We start from the raw sequence: 15,537 nt of genomic DNA, 5'->3' as shown, positions 1-15,537 counted from the left end.
AAAAGAAGTCCAGAGTTTCAGGACTCAAACTTTCCAATTTAAAAACTTACTAAAGACTACTCTCAAGACAGTATAATATTAACATTGGATGGACATACAGATCGGTGAAATAGAACTTAGGAATCGTAAATAATATCTTGCATTCATGATCAACTGATTTTTGACAAGAGTGCCAAGGCAATTCAATGGGGGAAGAATAGTATTTTAAAATGGTGCTAGAGCAATAGAATACCCCCATGAGAAGGCATGAAGTTGGATTCCAACCTCATGCCATCTATAAAAATTAACTCAAAGTGAATTAAAGTACTAATTATAAGGACTAAAACTATAAAACTCTTACAAAAAAAAAGCATAAATCATTTTGACTTTGGATCAAGCAATCATTCCTTAGATATGATACCAAAAAAACAGGCAAAAATGAATAAATAAATTGAACTTCATTAAATTAAAATTGTTATATTTTAAAATATACCATCAAAAGAAGTTTTAAAAAGGCAACCCACAGGACAGGAGAAAAATACTTGCAAATCCTATATCTGATAAGGGGTATGTATCCAGAAAACGAATCCTAACAATTTAACAGTAAAAGAATAAAAAACTGAATTAAAAATGGACACATGGACAAAGGATTTGGGTAGACATTTCTACAAAAAAGCTATACGAATAGCTAGTAAGTACGTGAAAAAAATGCTCAACATTATTAGTCATTAAGGAAATGCAAATCAAAACGAAAATGAGATACCACTTCAGACCCACTAGGATGACTATAATAACAATAATTTCAAAAACTAGAGAATAACAATCAATAAGTATGTGGAGAAATTGGAACACATGTATATTGCTGGTTGGAATGTAAAATGATACAGCTGATGTGGAAAACACGTTGGTAGTTCCTCAAAAACTTAAACATGGAGTTACCCTATGACCCAGCAATGTCACACCTAGGTATATACCCAAGAGATGGACAACACATGTCTACACAAAAACTGGTACATGAATGGTTACAGCAGCCTTATCTGTAATAACCAAAAAAATGGAAACAACCCAAATGTCCATCAATGGATGAATGAATAAACAAAGCGCTACAGCTACATGCTACGGCATAATGGTCCTTGAAAATAATATGCAAAGTGAAAGAGACTAGACACAAAAAGCTACACATCGTATGCTTCCAGTAATATAAAATGTCCAGAATAATCCAGTATTGAGACAGAAGGTAGATTAGTGTTTGCAAAGCACTAGGGATGGCAGGGAAACATCCCTGCCATCCCTAGTGTTTCTTTTGCGAGCAATGTACAGTGTTTCTTTTGCGAGCAATGAAAATGTTCTGGAATTAGATATTGGTGATGGTTGCGCAATTTAGTGAATACACTAAAACCCACTAAACTGTATACTTAAACAGGTGAATTTTATGGGATGTGAATGATGTGTAAAATTATAACTGGTTTCACAATTACTCAATTCTTTTGTGAGTGTATCAATTCCCATGGGAGAAATGGGAAAGGAAAAATGATGTGTTTGATTTGAGAATTAGTCCTACTCGTTGTTCATTGTCTTTCTTCTGGGCTTTCTCAGTGCTTAAGCATGAAAGGTGGAGAATTGAAGGAGCAATGCTTCCTGACAGAGAAGAGGTGTTAGAGAAATGTGCTGCCGTGGTCTGTGGATGGGGTTCTTTCCAGATCCACCCTTGTTGTGCCCTGAAAGGGCTGGCTGATGTTTAGGAAAGGAAACATAAGAGAGAGCTTTTTGCCTTGCTTTTGTTACCTCACCAGCAATATTTATTTTTGGAACCGGAAATCTATAGATCGATGTGTAACACTCTCTTAGTTCAGGACCATGATGAATGACGGGCTACTGAGAATAGAACGTGTTCCTGTCAACTTACTGGCAGAGTAGGAAGCTCTCAGGCAGCAAAGGTGAAGGTTTAGAATTCTGAGAAAAGAATGGTGTAAGTATGACCTCATCAGAGACAACGACCTTTTTGATTTGTGTTTTCGAAGTAAAACTACGTAAAAATTATCCATGATAGTAAAAGATGGGTGGGAGGAGAATTGCCCATGGCACATGTAATCTGAAATAGCATTTTAAGTGCTACTGGGCTCTTTTTTTAAAAATGCTGTTGTGCTTTTAATGAAAAAGAGAAGAAAAAAGGAAAATTTATATACGGCCTTAAAAACGCATTTGCATGTGTAACAATTTAAGGGGCAAATCTTCCTTGTGAATTGTGTTTTCTCACAGTTACATAGCATGAGGCCATACCTTCCAATGTTGGAAGACTGGTAGGGTATTTGCGATATTATTCTGCTGAGTGGATGTTACATGGAGGTAATGGAAAGATGACTGCACTTAATTTGTCTGCTGGTGACTTAATGCTGAAGGTACATGATAATTAAAGGGAAAATTAAATAATGATGACTTCCATTTTCACATCAAGGTGGAACTTGTTTACATTTCATGTGGTTATTCTGTTATTTCATCTGGTTTATACCTATCTATCTATCTACGTATCTATCTCTATAACCCCATTTTGACAAAATAGGATCATATTGCATGCACTTCTGTCTCTCACTTCACTGTCAGTGCATGTTTGCAAATAAGTATTTATTTCTACTATGACTACAATATTTGAGGAACTAATATGTCCAGTGTACTGTGTCTTGAATAATTAGACATCATCTTTGCATTCAGATTTTAAAGTCTGTGGCGTAAACAATTAACCAGTTTACTGTTACAGTAAATTGATAAGAGATGAGATGGATCATAGGGGGAATACCCTAGGAAGTAAGGCAAATGGGAGACTTACCCAAGACAAGGCTAGCAAGTAAGGCAGAACCCAGATTATGCTGGATTGTTTTAAACCAGGTCAAGTTAGTGAGACTATTGCGAGCGCTGGTGGAAACCATTAAAGGGTTTTAGGCAGGACGTGGCATAATTGGATTTGTAGTTTTGAAAGGAAACTCTACTTATATGGGTAGTGATCAGATAATTTGTTATCCAAATCAGGAAACTTTATGCTGGGACTACAGGTGTAAATTTTGGCTCTTCTGGACAAACTAGGGTGTATGGTTACCCTATTGACAGAAGACTACAATGGAATTAGAGCGGTACGTGAAGCTGAGTTAGGAGAAAAAATGATGGTTTGGACCCCGATGAGGCAGTCCATAAAGAGAGAGAGAGGGAGTTAGATAAACATAAGAGTTATTTTGAACAAAGAACATGAAAAGGTGGTGACTGAATGTGAAAGGGGAGAGAGAGAGAAGTTGAGGTCTAGCAGGCATGCGGCTTGAAAAACCGAATGGATATTGGAGACATTTATTGAGATGAGGAAGGTTGGAGGAGCCTTAGAAGGAAGGTGATAGTTTTCGATAAGGACGTGAGTGGAAGGTAGCCGTTAGGCACTCAGAAGGCATCAAGATTTATGCCAGGGAATTCCCCGGTGGTCCAGTGGTTAGGACTTGGGGCTTTTACTGCCAAGGGCCCAGGTTCAGTCCTTGGTCGGGGAACTAAGAATCCTGCAAGCCAAGCGGCATGGCTAAAGAAAGAAAAACTAATAAAAGAAATAAAAAGTAGAACATTTACATTAAAAAAAAAAGATTTATGCCAGCCACTTCTTCACATTTTCTGTATCATCCGAGGTACTCATCTGGCCTGAAGGACATTGTGGACCTCAGAGCACTAGCCATGGCCCAAGTCTTTCTAGCACATTAATGACTCCAGAAATATCAAATACTTACTATATTCTCACACTGTCAGCAATTTCTCCTGATCGTTTGGCTCAGAGGTTGGAAATGTAGTCTCATTCTGTATTTTCATGCTGATTCATCGAGAGAAATGCCTTAAGAACCTCCTATTCCAGGCGAGCTGTTTGAAGATGCCTGGTGTGATGAGTGGTTGAAAAAAAGTTTTAAAAACTGCCCTTTGGGGATCTGACAGTCTTGATAAATTAAGGGACAGGGTGCTTGATGACCCGAAATGATAGGATCTGATGCCAGTGGAAGGTGTATTTTGCCTTGGTTAAACTCAACGCTGCAATAAAACCTGTAAAGATTTCTGGTTTTTAGAGAAGTGATTAAAGGTTCAATATAGGAGGCAAAATAAAATTTGAATAATGTGGGCTAAAAAAATAGATGCCTCGGGCTTCCTGGTGGCGCAGTGGTTGAGAGTCCGCCTGCCGATGCAGGGGACATGGGTTCTTGCCCCGGTCCGGGAAGATCCCATATGCCGCGGAGCGGCTGGGCCCGTGAGCCATGGCCGCTGAGCCTGTGCGTCCGGAGCCTGTGTTCCACAATGGGAGAGGCCACAACAGTGAGAGGGCTGCGTACCGCAAAAATAAAAAAGAAAAGATGCCTCTGTGTGTTTGTGTGTGTGTGTGTGTGTGTGTGTGTGTGTGTGTGTGTGTGAAAGAGAGAGAGAGGGAGTATTGGATAGGAGTGGAAGTTTACAACTTATATACAGGTTGGCCCCCAAAGCTACATCACTATCTATTTTTCTCACTTAGTCTAGGTAAACTTGGCTCCTAAATCTTTTAATTAAAGTCCATCTTGCATTTTTTAAATGAAAGGTGGACCCAACTCAATTACACACATACAGGTGATATACTTGGAGGATTATGTGAAATACACCAAGAAGAGCAAATGTGCCTTCCTGTGAGAGATATTCTGTTTTGTTTTGTTCTTCATTCCTCTTTTTGATGTTGGTTGACTCAACTTCCTTTAGTCCTGATCTCTGCATTGATGGATCATTAGAAACTTGAAAGGATCTACACAAATATGAAAGTGCATCCCCATTTGTGTTCCTTCGAGTTGCAACAGTTTTGTACGTAGATCAAATGTTACTATTGCTCATGTTTCAAAAAATGAAAAAAGTGAGATATGGAAGATTGCAACTTGAAGTCTCAATATTAACTGAGCAAAGGACACTCAGAAGGGGCAGCTATCCTGGGTCTTATGTTTGAGACACGGTCTTGATGCCAGAGGTGTTGGCTGAGAGCCTTTCTGAAGCCCAAGTGTGGATCTTGTTAACATGGATTTAACAAACCTGAATGGCTAACCTTGGGAATTGTGAGGGTTTATTCCCCTGCACTGGAATGTACAAAATACAACTGCACTTACCTTGTATGTGAAACCGATACAGAGCTGCTGAGTTGGAGAAGAATTCCCCTGCTTTCCAGAATCAGATCTGTCTTCTGTTACTTTGCTTAAAGTATGCAGCTGTTCGGGAGAATTAGTGTTGCTTCCTTTCACATTAATAGCAGAATAACTAACTTTCCACTGTATTTAATAACAATGTCAGTCTCCTTTAGAGTACTAGGAATCTTTGCCATCCCCTTTTTATGGAAAAAAAAAAAAAACCACACGATTCCTTACTTCTAAGCTTCTTGAAGAAAATTTTCCTAATTTGTTTCCCTGTGATTCAAATTTCACCGATCTAAAAGAGTACCGGATAATTGACTCAGTGCTGTACTAAAATGTCCACATCTTCAGCAATTTATGGAAGATGAGTATCTGTTGTATAATCTCTAACATGGAGATACTTTCCACGTTCCTTCCAGCTCTGGAAAAATTCTATCAAAATTCAAAGTCTTATGCTAAACCTTCACTAGGGTTTCACCTTATAAGATTACCTGAAGCCTGTTAAGAAGTAAACTCCCCTTTCTCTCTTTTTTCAGATTAATTATTCTATTGCTAGTATTGCAGGCTAGGAATAAAGTATTTTTATTCTTTTAGTCTTGCAAAGTGGAAAGTTTTAAAATAGTGATGTTGATACCTCAAAAAGAGGAACTCTAAAGTGATATAGTCTTGGAAATTATCATTGGTTAATTGAAAATTGGAAGGTACTGTGTTCGGTCACTTGTCCTTGTAGAGTCACAGCCAATGACGCAGATGGAAAAAAAAAATCATCTGGCTTCATAGTAATTGTACTTCATTCATAAAAAGAAATTGTGCCCTGAGATTTAATTGAGTGGTTCCAGGGCCATGCCAGCAGAAAATCAGCTGGTTGGGCTCCTATATAAACATGATGACATGTTGAGGGCAGTGTTTACTTTTTTCTAATTAAAGCAAATTAGAAATTCCGTTGTATTTCTGCAGTGCATTCCGACAGCAGCATGCCCTGGGAATTGCTCATGGCCCCTCTAGAGTAAGGCTTTCCTTCATTCAACTTTCATTTGTTCCTTTAAGTCTTAAATTCATTCCAGGCACTAAGTGTTTATGCCGGCTCTGAGACCTCGGTTTTTCAGGATCATTTCAAAACAAGACTGGAGGGTGCAGCGGAATTCAGACCAGCCGCTCATGATGACGTTACATGGTTTCGGCCTTGATGCTGGTTCACTTTGGGCGGATACTCCGTTTTCTTCTCCTTTTTCGGTTCTGTCAGTTTCTATAACACTGAGGCAAACCTCCAATTGACAGCAAGAGATCATTTGTAGGGACCCACACTGCTAAACAGAAACAACTAAGATGCCAATGAAAATATATCAACCGCACAGCAAACATGGGTACTTTTCGTACACAGTAATAGGCTCTTTTGAGTTTTAATTTGACACAGGGCTATAAAACCTATGAGGATTTTGTTTTTCATTAATGATACCCTTATCATATTTTTAAACCAGGAAGCAGGTATGTCTGAGTTTTGACGTTTTAAGAAAAGGAAGGACCATCATGCATTTATATCATAGCTGTAAGTTTTCAAAATTCAGTGCCACTTCATTAAAATCCTGTTTAATGAGCAGCACATTGAAAACAAAAGTTAATATATGGAGCTCACTAAGCCATTGTTCATTTCTGAAGTCATGGTCACATTTTATCGTCTTGACATTTTTCTAACTTACAATTTCAAGGTTAAATTTTAAGTCCCAGAAACCTTCTTTCAAGGAAGGTTCTTCTTAGGGGATCGCCACCCCAGAGTTGCTGACAAAAGAGGTTCAAAGAAAGACACAAGGTTCAGGTAAAGTCACCATGAGGTTTAGAACAGCATTTGCATGTTTTCATGTTCCTCTGAATTGATACTGAGCTCTGGATCTTAATGAGCTCATTTCTGGAATCACCGTCAAGTTCACGAGAGGGAATGAGGGACACCGCTAATGAATGAACACGGAGAAAAACCATGATGCATTCTGAGCCTTTCTAAAGTAAAAAGAAAAGAAATGAGCAGGTCTGTGACTGTAGCAAGAACTTCATGTTTTTGGTAACCATGGTATACTAAGAAAGTGGAGGTCACGTGTTTCTCTGATATTTGTAATGGCCAGTATCTCACAGACCATTTAAAGCACAAATCATATATTAAAAACAAAAAATGGATGTCAACTCTAGCTTAATATGTGTAGGAGTGATTCTAAGACCCTTTCTCTCTTCTGGTAGGCCATTTTTTTTTTGTATCTCAGCTCGTGCATTGGAGAGAGCAATAGGAATAATAAAAGGAGATAAAATTTTGCTCAATTAGATGTCTAAATGTTGTAACTTTTGAGTCGTTCTTGGAGAATACTGGCAGGGAGAGAGACTGAATGGGATTTTGAGGACTTCAGTTTCTTCGTTGTTCTTGGTTTTGTCCTGCATGTCAAAGACAGTCAAGAATTGGCTGTAAATAAAATTCAGTCTCAAGGAAAGATAGCCCACCCCTCCCCCAAGTCCCCAGCCCACCTGTTCATGCAGTCATGGAATTTCTTCTTTGCCTAAAACCAGCTATATATAGTCAGAAAGCTCATAAAGTGGGGGAGGGGATTCTGAAATGACAGGAGCACTTAGTTAAAGGGTCTGACTTAAAGGAAAGTGCCCAGATGAGTTTATCCAATCGGGGTCAGTTAAGCCTCCCCTGACACCATCCATTAGTAATATTTTCCATGCACTAAGTAAAGCAATGGAAACTCCATCGCATCTGGTTGCGCCTCCAATACCTATGCAGGCTGTAATAGTTTTTGAAATCTTGATGTGAAACAGCACCATGGCACTCCACGATAGATTGTTAGCAAGCAAAGAAGGCGCACTTGTTCCAAAACAATGAAGAGTTGCTTATTCCTGTTCCCCTTAGATGCCTCCCTCTGGTTCATATTGCTAGATTATTTCATCGTGATCCAGAGGGAATTTGGGGTTATTTTCCTCCCCTCTTTCTTACCCTGTCTTTAGAGCCATCGGCAGCGAGCCTCCAGGGAAACCATCGTATGTGTCTTGTGGGCACCACGTTTTCCCATTGAAAAGTTTTGCTTGGCGGGTGCCTTTCTTTGAAGGTAGAAAAAAGAGCTTTGGAAGACTGATAATTCCAAGAAATATTTGCTGCCTTAAAATCTTGTTATCACCTTGCGCTTTCTGTAAGTACTTCAGAGATTTACAGAGAGGACGTTGACTATACCTGAATATCCCTAAACCACTTCCGTGATGTTAACATTGAATAAAGATGTTATAAAAATCCCAAAGTACCCATTGCTCTCCGAAGAGAATCAATAAATAAACTTCTAATAGGCTATTGGAGCTATAGCTCAAAGAGGGCAGGGTCCATGCCTACCTTGTTCACTTTTCGCATCTCCAGCACTCAGCAAGCCATGGCAAGACCTGAGTTTTCTGAAAACAACTACATTTGCAGGTTTTAGTGTTAATTGAGCCAATGTACATCATATTTGCCAATAGGAAAGATACAGGAGTAGGCGTGATATTTAACGCTAATAACAACAGCAGGGCTTCCCTGGTGGCGCAGTGGTTGAGAGTCTGCCTGCCGATGCAGGGGACATGGGTTCGTGCCCCGGTCCGGGAAGATCCCACATGCCGCGGAGCGGCTGGGCCCGTGAGCCATGGCCGCTGAGCCTGCGCGTCCGGAGCCTGTGCTCCGCAACGGGAGAGGCCACAACACTGAGAGGCCTGCGTACCGCAAAAAAAAAACAAAAAAAAACAAAAATATCCTTCCACGCTCAGTTTTTATTTTTAGGTTCCATCTAGGCCAGTGATTTTCCATTTCCTTCTTAGGAAGGTATTTTTTTAATGAACGCACAGACTCATTCTCACACACATGCGCACACTCCTGTGTACACCCGTGTACATTCACATGCACACACCCGCACTCACAGGCACCTACACCCACAGATTCCTTGACATTGTGACATGTGCCTGCCTGCTTATTGGTGGCAGATGGTGGTAGAACTTGTTACCTCGGAAGGCAGGCCCAAGGGTCCCAGGTGGTTAAGGAAAACTCCATAGTTTTATCTTCTGAGATCATCGGGTAGTTTTCTTTCTCCCCTCCCCCAACCCTTAGCAAAAGAGAAAAAGAAGAATATTAACTAGTACAGTTTCAACAATCAACAGGGACAAACCCTGAAATCAGATACATTTGAGCATAACTGAGGTGATAGCGTTTAAGGACAGTACTGACGTTCCTGCCACACTTGCGCTGATGAACTTTTATGCACATTTTGCTAGTGAATTATTTAGATGATGTAGTACCAGTTTGGAGATGTGTGTGTGTGTGTGTGTGTGTGTGTTCGTGTTCTAACCCTCTTTGAACCCCTTAAATTGTGGGCGAGTCTGTAATACAGATGGGTTAAGTCACATAATTTACCAAAAGTGTTAAGTTAGCTTCGCATCAAACATTAAGCATGCACCTCGGGACAGACTGATCCCAGAAGTTCCTCTGTGATGCGGATTTTAAAGCACACTCACCGCAGTCCAGGTATCGTGCCTGACTTCCTTCCCCCTGAAATTAGCAAGCAAGAACACAGGACTTTCTTCTCCACGGGGGCCAGAGACTTTCAGATTTCTGTGACCTTCATCATGTCTCCTGACTGCCTGTCCATCGGCTTTTCCTGGAATACCTGGCTTTTTTCTTCTCTGGACGGGCTGTCTCGTACAGCATGTCCTGAATCAGTTGTGTGTGTGTCAGTGAGTTGAACAGAATCTTCACTGTCAAACGATCACGTCTTCTTTCTTTGGTACTGAGATCAAAGTTTAGGATGACAGATTTTCCTTTACCAAATAAATTTGATTCCTAATCAAGGCCACACCTTTCCAAAATCCGAGCTTGTGTGTGTGTGTTTGTGCATGTCTGTCTGTGTGTGTGTCTGTGTTGTGAATAGGAATCTGGAGATTAAGGTAAAGGTGACAGTTAGTAATTCACTTCCATGGTGGGTGTGCTTTCGTCCTGGTTGACCTTCAAGGCTTTTGCTTCTGCCTTCCAAAGACTTACTTTACCTTTGATGCCAGCGAACAGGTCCTCCCAGAACTTACCTTTAACGTCAGGTTCTCAGCTTCCCCCAGTATATTCTGACCACATGCAAGCTTAATAAAAATGCAAACGGTGTTTCTTGGAGTTGGGAGGAGCATGGAGTGGCAAAGAGAGAGTGAGCTCTGGGCTTCGAATCAAGGGTTCTGCCCTACTTTGCACACCTGTGTTCATATTTGCAAGTCTTACAATGATTATAATCCTCAGCAAAATCAGAGGATGGGAAGCTATGCCCTGACCATCAATTCTAGTTTTACCAACTTGCAAGTCTAAGTTCTAACGCAGCATGTCCAGAGTGTGGGGTATTTGGTTCGCCATCAGCTTTGCTGTGTACGTCTGTGTGTGAGGCAGGTTGACATCTGTGAGATGGAGGTATATGCCCACACACGAGCAAACTCAGGGTCCGCTGAGATAAGCTAATCAAGCACGCAGCTAGAAACAGGCACATTGAGTGTGGTTAGCTTTCTGTAAATACACATCATTCAGCCACTTCTCAGTCTTATTTAGCCATTAATTTCATAATTTTGTTTCTCATGCTCCCAGAAATTTGTCATGAGGCTCAGGACACTGGGAAACGTACGTCCTACTAGTTAGACTCACAAATATTTTTTTTAATTTATTTTATTGATAATTAATTGACAATATAGTGTTAGTTTGTGCTGTACAGCAAACCAATTCGGTTGTGCATACATACATTCTTTTTCATATTCTTTTCCATTATGCTTTATCTCAGGGTATTGAATATGGTTCCCTGTGCTGTACAGTAGAACTTTGTTGTTCATCCATCCTGTATATAATAGCTTACATCTGCTAACCCCAAGCCTCCCACTTCATCCCTCCCCCACCCCCTCCCCCTTGGCAACCACAGTCTGTTCTCGATGTCTGTGAGTCTGTTTCTGTTTCATGGATAAGTTCATTTGTGTCATATTTTAGATTCCATATATAAGTGATATCATATGATATTTGTCTTTCTCTGTCTGACTTCACTTAGTATGATAATCTCTAGGTCCATCCATGTTGCTGCAAATGGCATGATTTCATTCCTTTTTTATGGCTGAGTAGTATTCCATTGTATATTTATATACCACATCTTCTTTATCCATTCATCTGTCCACGGACATTGAGGTTGTTTCCATGTCTTGGCTATTGTAAATAGTGCTGCTGTGAACACAGGGGTGCATGTATCATTTCAAATTATTAGACTCACAAGTATTTACTTAGCACCAATTAAATGAATATCTAAAGTGTGAGAAGTTAAATGCTTAAGAAATAAGTGAATAATATAAATACAGGGTCCCTTTCATCTAGTAACAATTTCTTTGAGGTAGGAATATATGAATATATGAATAGTAATACATGCTAATAATACATGAATACTTGAAGTACAAAATAATGCAAGAGGGGAGTGACGGTTGGCTACAAGAGCAGAAGAAAGGGACAGAGGAGGGTTATAAGCCAGTGCCATACAGACCAAAAACAGCGTCTTCAGAGAAGGGAGATTCATCTGGTTCACCGTGAACCAGAATGACGTGGGAGGGGCAGCGTCTGATCTGGATCTAGACAGCTAGGGGGTTATTTTTTAAAAATTTTTATTGGGGTATAATTGATTTACAATGTTGTGTTAGTTTCAGGTGTACAGCAAAGTGAATCTGTTGTATTTACAAACACATATATCCACTCTTTTTTAGATTCTTTTCCCATATAGGCCATTACAGAGTATTGAGAAGCGTTCCCTGTGCTGTACTGTAGGTCCCTATTAGTTATCTGTTTTATATATAGTAGTGTGTATATGTCAGTCTCAATCTCCCAATTTATCCCTCCCCCCTTACCCCCCAGTAACCGTAAGTTTATTTTCTACGTCTGTAACTCTGTTTTGGTTTTGTAGGTAAGTTCATTTGTAGCCTTTTTTAGATTCGATGGGGGTATATTTTTTATGTGGGAAGAGAGGAGAGATGGAATCCGTGAAGGGTGAATGGCATGAACAATGCATTTGCAGAACTGAATGTTTCAAGGAAGTGAGGAACGAAGGATAATGTTGGAAAGGCAGGCTGGCCCTGGGCTCTAGAGAACTGTGCATGGTGGGCTTAGTCCTGTGGGCAGCATGGCACTGTCCACATCCGGGGTGCAGAGAGTGGCGCTGTACTCCAGGAAATGAAGGGACCGGAGGCCAGTGACTGCAGCAGAGTCTGGAGGAGGTGATAGTTACGGGAACTAGTGGCAGATGAGCAGGCAGAGAGGGATGTGAATATATTTTGAAATTCAAATACACATATGTTATGTCCTATCAGGCCATCAAAACCTAACACACTTTTGCCTTAAGTTTCCAAATACCTCTTCTTCTTTTTTCTTCCTTGATCTTTCCTCCTTTAAAAAATGTAAGTGTATTAGAATAAGGTGAATATGGAAAAAAGTAGGTGCAGATGCCACAGGTTGAAATTAGGATCAAGAGGATTTCAGTTCACAGACACTTCGTCCTCGCTAAGAACCAGGTCAGCTCAAGGGCAGGTTAAGGCAAATAGGTGGGAACCTATGTGTCCAAGAGCAGAAGTGAAAAACAAACCTAGGAGGCAATGACCAGCCACCTCAGTTTCATTTTTAACTCTTCTGCCCTGCCTCTTTTGTAAATATGCATTGTCTTTGTTAAAGGAGAATTGCTTCGCTCCTGCTTTAGAAAGTTCTAGAATATAAGCAGAAACTGAAGCTGTTAGACTAGAGGGCCGGATCTCAAGAAGCCAGACTCAGTGGATTCCACCTTCAAGCCATCCTCAAAAGACCAGAATTTCACATCATAATAGGGAGCTAACTGCCCTCTGAGTCAGTGCTACCCAGATTGGCTTGAATCCCAAACTAAAGAGATCCTGAAATCCCAATCCCAATCGCAAAGTGACCAGGAAGGAAGAGTCTAGCCCCAGAGGTGCCTGGCTACCCCCGATATAGGGTGACAGTAGGAGAGTGAGTTTTGAGCCTCCACAATGTATGCACCTTGGTAAATAGCCAATGGGATTTTCACCAGGGTTCGATTTTTTAGACAACTTTTACACATTTCTGTTTTGTGAAGGACACTGTGTTAATTATCTATCTGTTGTGTCACAAACGATCCCAATATTCAGCTGCTTCAAACAACAAATATTTATTCTTTCACATTTCTGTCAGGAATCCGGGCATGGCCTTGTTTGGTGCGTCTGGCTCAGAGTTTCTCATGAAAATGGTGTCGGCAGGGGCTGCAGTCTTCTTCTGGCCTGGCTTGGGGATGATCTACTTTCAGACTTGCTTCCGTGGCTGTTGGGATGCTCAGGTCCTCTCCGGCTCTTGGCCAGAGATGTCCATTCCTTGCCACGTGGGCGGCTATCCGCCTGGCTGCTAGCTTCTCCCGGAGTCGAGAGGTTTCCAACAGAAAGAGGATGAGAGAGAGAGAGACAGCTAGACCGAGGCTGCATGCATTTTGTTGCTGGCCTTAGAAGAGATGTGCCGCCGTTTTCTTTGCCATATTCAGTTGTCAGATGTGAGTCAGTAGGTCCAGCCCAGCCTCAGGGGAGGGGATTTACTCAAGGACCCAAATCCTGGGAAGAGAGTTGATGGGGAGCCTTTGACCACAGACAGGATGAGATGGCTGAGGAAGAAACCCTCTGCACTCCTGCTGTCTCACCAGCGGCCCATCCACTAGCACCATCTGACTTCTTGAGGGCTTGATAGAAATGTAGAATCCCAGGTCCCATCCCACCCAGACGTACTGAATTCAAATCTGCATTTCACAGGGTCCAGAGTTTCCTTGTGTGCGTCTCAGAGTTGGAGGAGTTCTAGCCTCTACGGGATCTTCACGCATCGAATCTAAACAGAAACCAACTTTAAACTGGTCATCACACGTGAGCATCCTTGCCTCGGAGCAGACAGTGATAAGGTAATGAGATTCTGCTTTCTATGTTCTTCAGAGAAAGGCCTGAGCAGCCTAACCCATGGTCTTAGAATGCACACACAGTCACTGTTTAATGGCTTAAAGATGAGGTCTGCGCTTTTGTTGGCTATCAGACATAACAATGACCACATGGACGTCTCTGATTCCTGCGTGGCATTTATAGGGAAAACCAGATCCTTTGAACTCAAGAGAAACCCCAAACCCATCATCCAAGCATCTTTCATTCCTGGAGATTATCAGACTTTTCATTACAGGTTAAATTCTTTGTAACTTTTTCATGTGGAAACTATCCCGTTACCTCCTGTTAGCTCTCCTCCTGCTGAGTACAAATGGAGTGTACATTCTACTTCCTACAGCTGCTTTGGATTTCGTTACATTTTCCAGGTTTGAAAAAAAAATGTGCTGACAGAACGTGGCTTCATCTACAACTCTCAACTGATCTTAAGAGTATAAACAGAAATATGTTTCCTGATTGTATGTACCAGTGAAATCAAAATATTATCCCTACATCCAGAGATTCACTAGCCACTTTATTTTTAGAAACTTGGCACTAAAGAGGAACAGAAGAATATGTTGGGGAAAGGTCATTATGACATAAAGACGGCAAATATGGCTAGACAAAAAGAAAAGAAGCACGCTTTTTGGTTTGCGCTATTTTCAATGAAAGATATTTGCTTTTTAAATGGAAAAAAAAAAACTTTCCATTCGCATCTGGGCAGAAAGTCAGAATCAAATAGATATAATTGGAAAAGCTTACTAAATGATGGACTTATGTTACATTTTCCCCCCAAATGATCCTTTTTGTTTTATTTTACATAATGGAGAAAAATCCTCTTAGATAAATATATCTGAAAGCGCAACGTTCAGAAGTCACATTTTATTGTAACAAGATGAAGCAAATAAAGACTTAAATCTGAGCACCAAGAGGTAAACAGTTCTGCTTGGTCTGCGCAATCACACTCGGTGGGAACGCCATGTCTTCCATTTGGGTTTGCAGGTATGAGGCTGTGAGTCATAAAATCACGAGCAATTTTGGGCTCTCCCAATTGGTAAAAGTCCTCAAGGTGTGTTTTGTCAGCCCCGCTAGACTGAATACCTAAGGGTCCAGTAGAAAGGGGCTGGGGGACTGCATACACTGGGATTTTAGAGGCAGGGGGCTGGGTGGAGGCCAAGCTGTAAGGACCAGCTTAGGACCTGTGAACTGAGAAAGGGCAGATGAGCCAGTGAGAAGGAATTGCTGGATAGACTGATCCCGGCCACGGGAGCCCAAGGTCTGAGCTTCAAAGGACGGACAGAGCACCTGGGTTATAACCCAGCAAGTCACACCAGAAAGTCCACTCTGGATGGTGGAGCACAGCAGGGGACTGTCTAGGGAAGTGGCAGGTGTTGCTCTGGGAAGCGGGACCTTATGTGGAGACTTTCAT

At 41.1% G+C, this 15,537-nt stretch overlaps 1 long non-coding RNA gene across 1 annotated transcript in view; it reads left to right on the top strand.

Annotated features, from left to right (window-relative positions):
• The window catches only part of LOC109550490 (uncharacterized), a 136,640-nt gene that overhangs the window by 54,863 nt on the left and 66,240 nt on the right, over positions 1 to 15,537 (top strand). Inside the window, exon 3 of the long non-coding RNA XR_002177006.3 lies at positions 13,956 to 14,098. This is a non-coding gene — a long non-coding RNA (uncharacterized lncRNA). The remainder of the gene's footprint in view (positions 1 to 13,955; positions 14,099 to 15,537) is intronic.

This window comes from Tursiops truncatus, chromosome 20 (genome assembly GCF_011762595.2).
Source record: "Tursiops truncatus isolate mTurTru1 chromosome 20, mTurTru1.mat.Y, whole genome shotgun sequence".
NCBI lineage: Eukaryota > Metazoa > Chordata > Mammalia > Artiodactyla > Delphinidae > Tursiops > Tursiops truncatus.
This window is presented reverse-complemented; position numbering and strand designations above follow the sequence as displayed.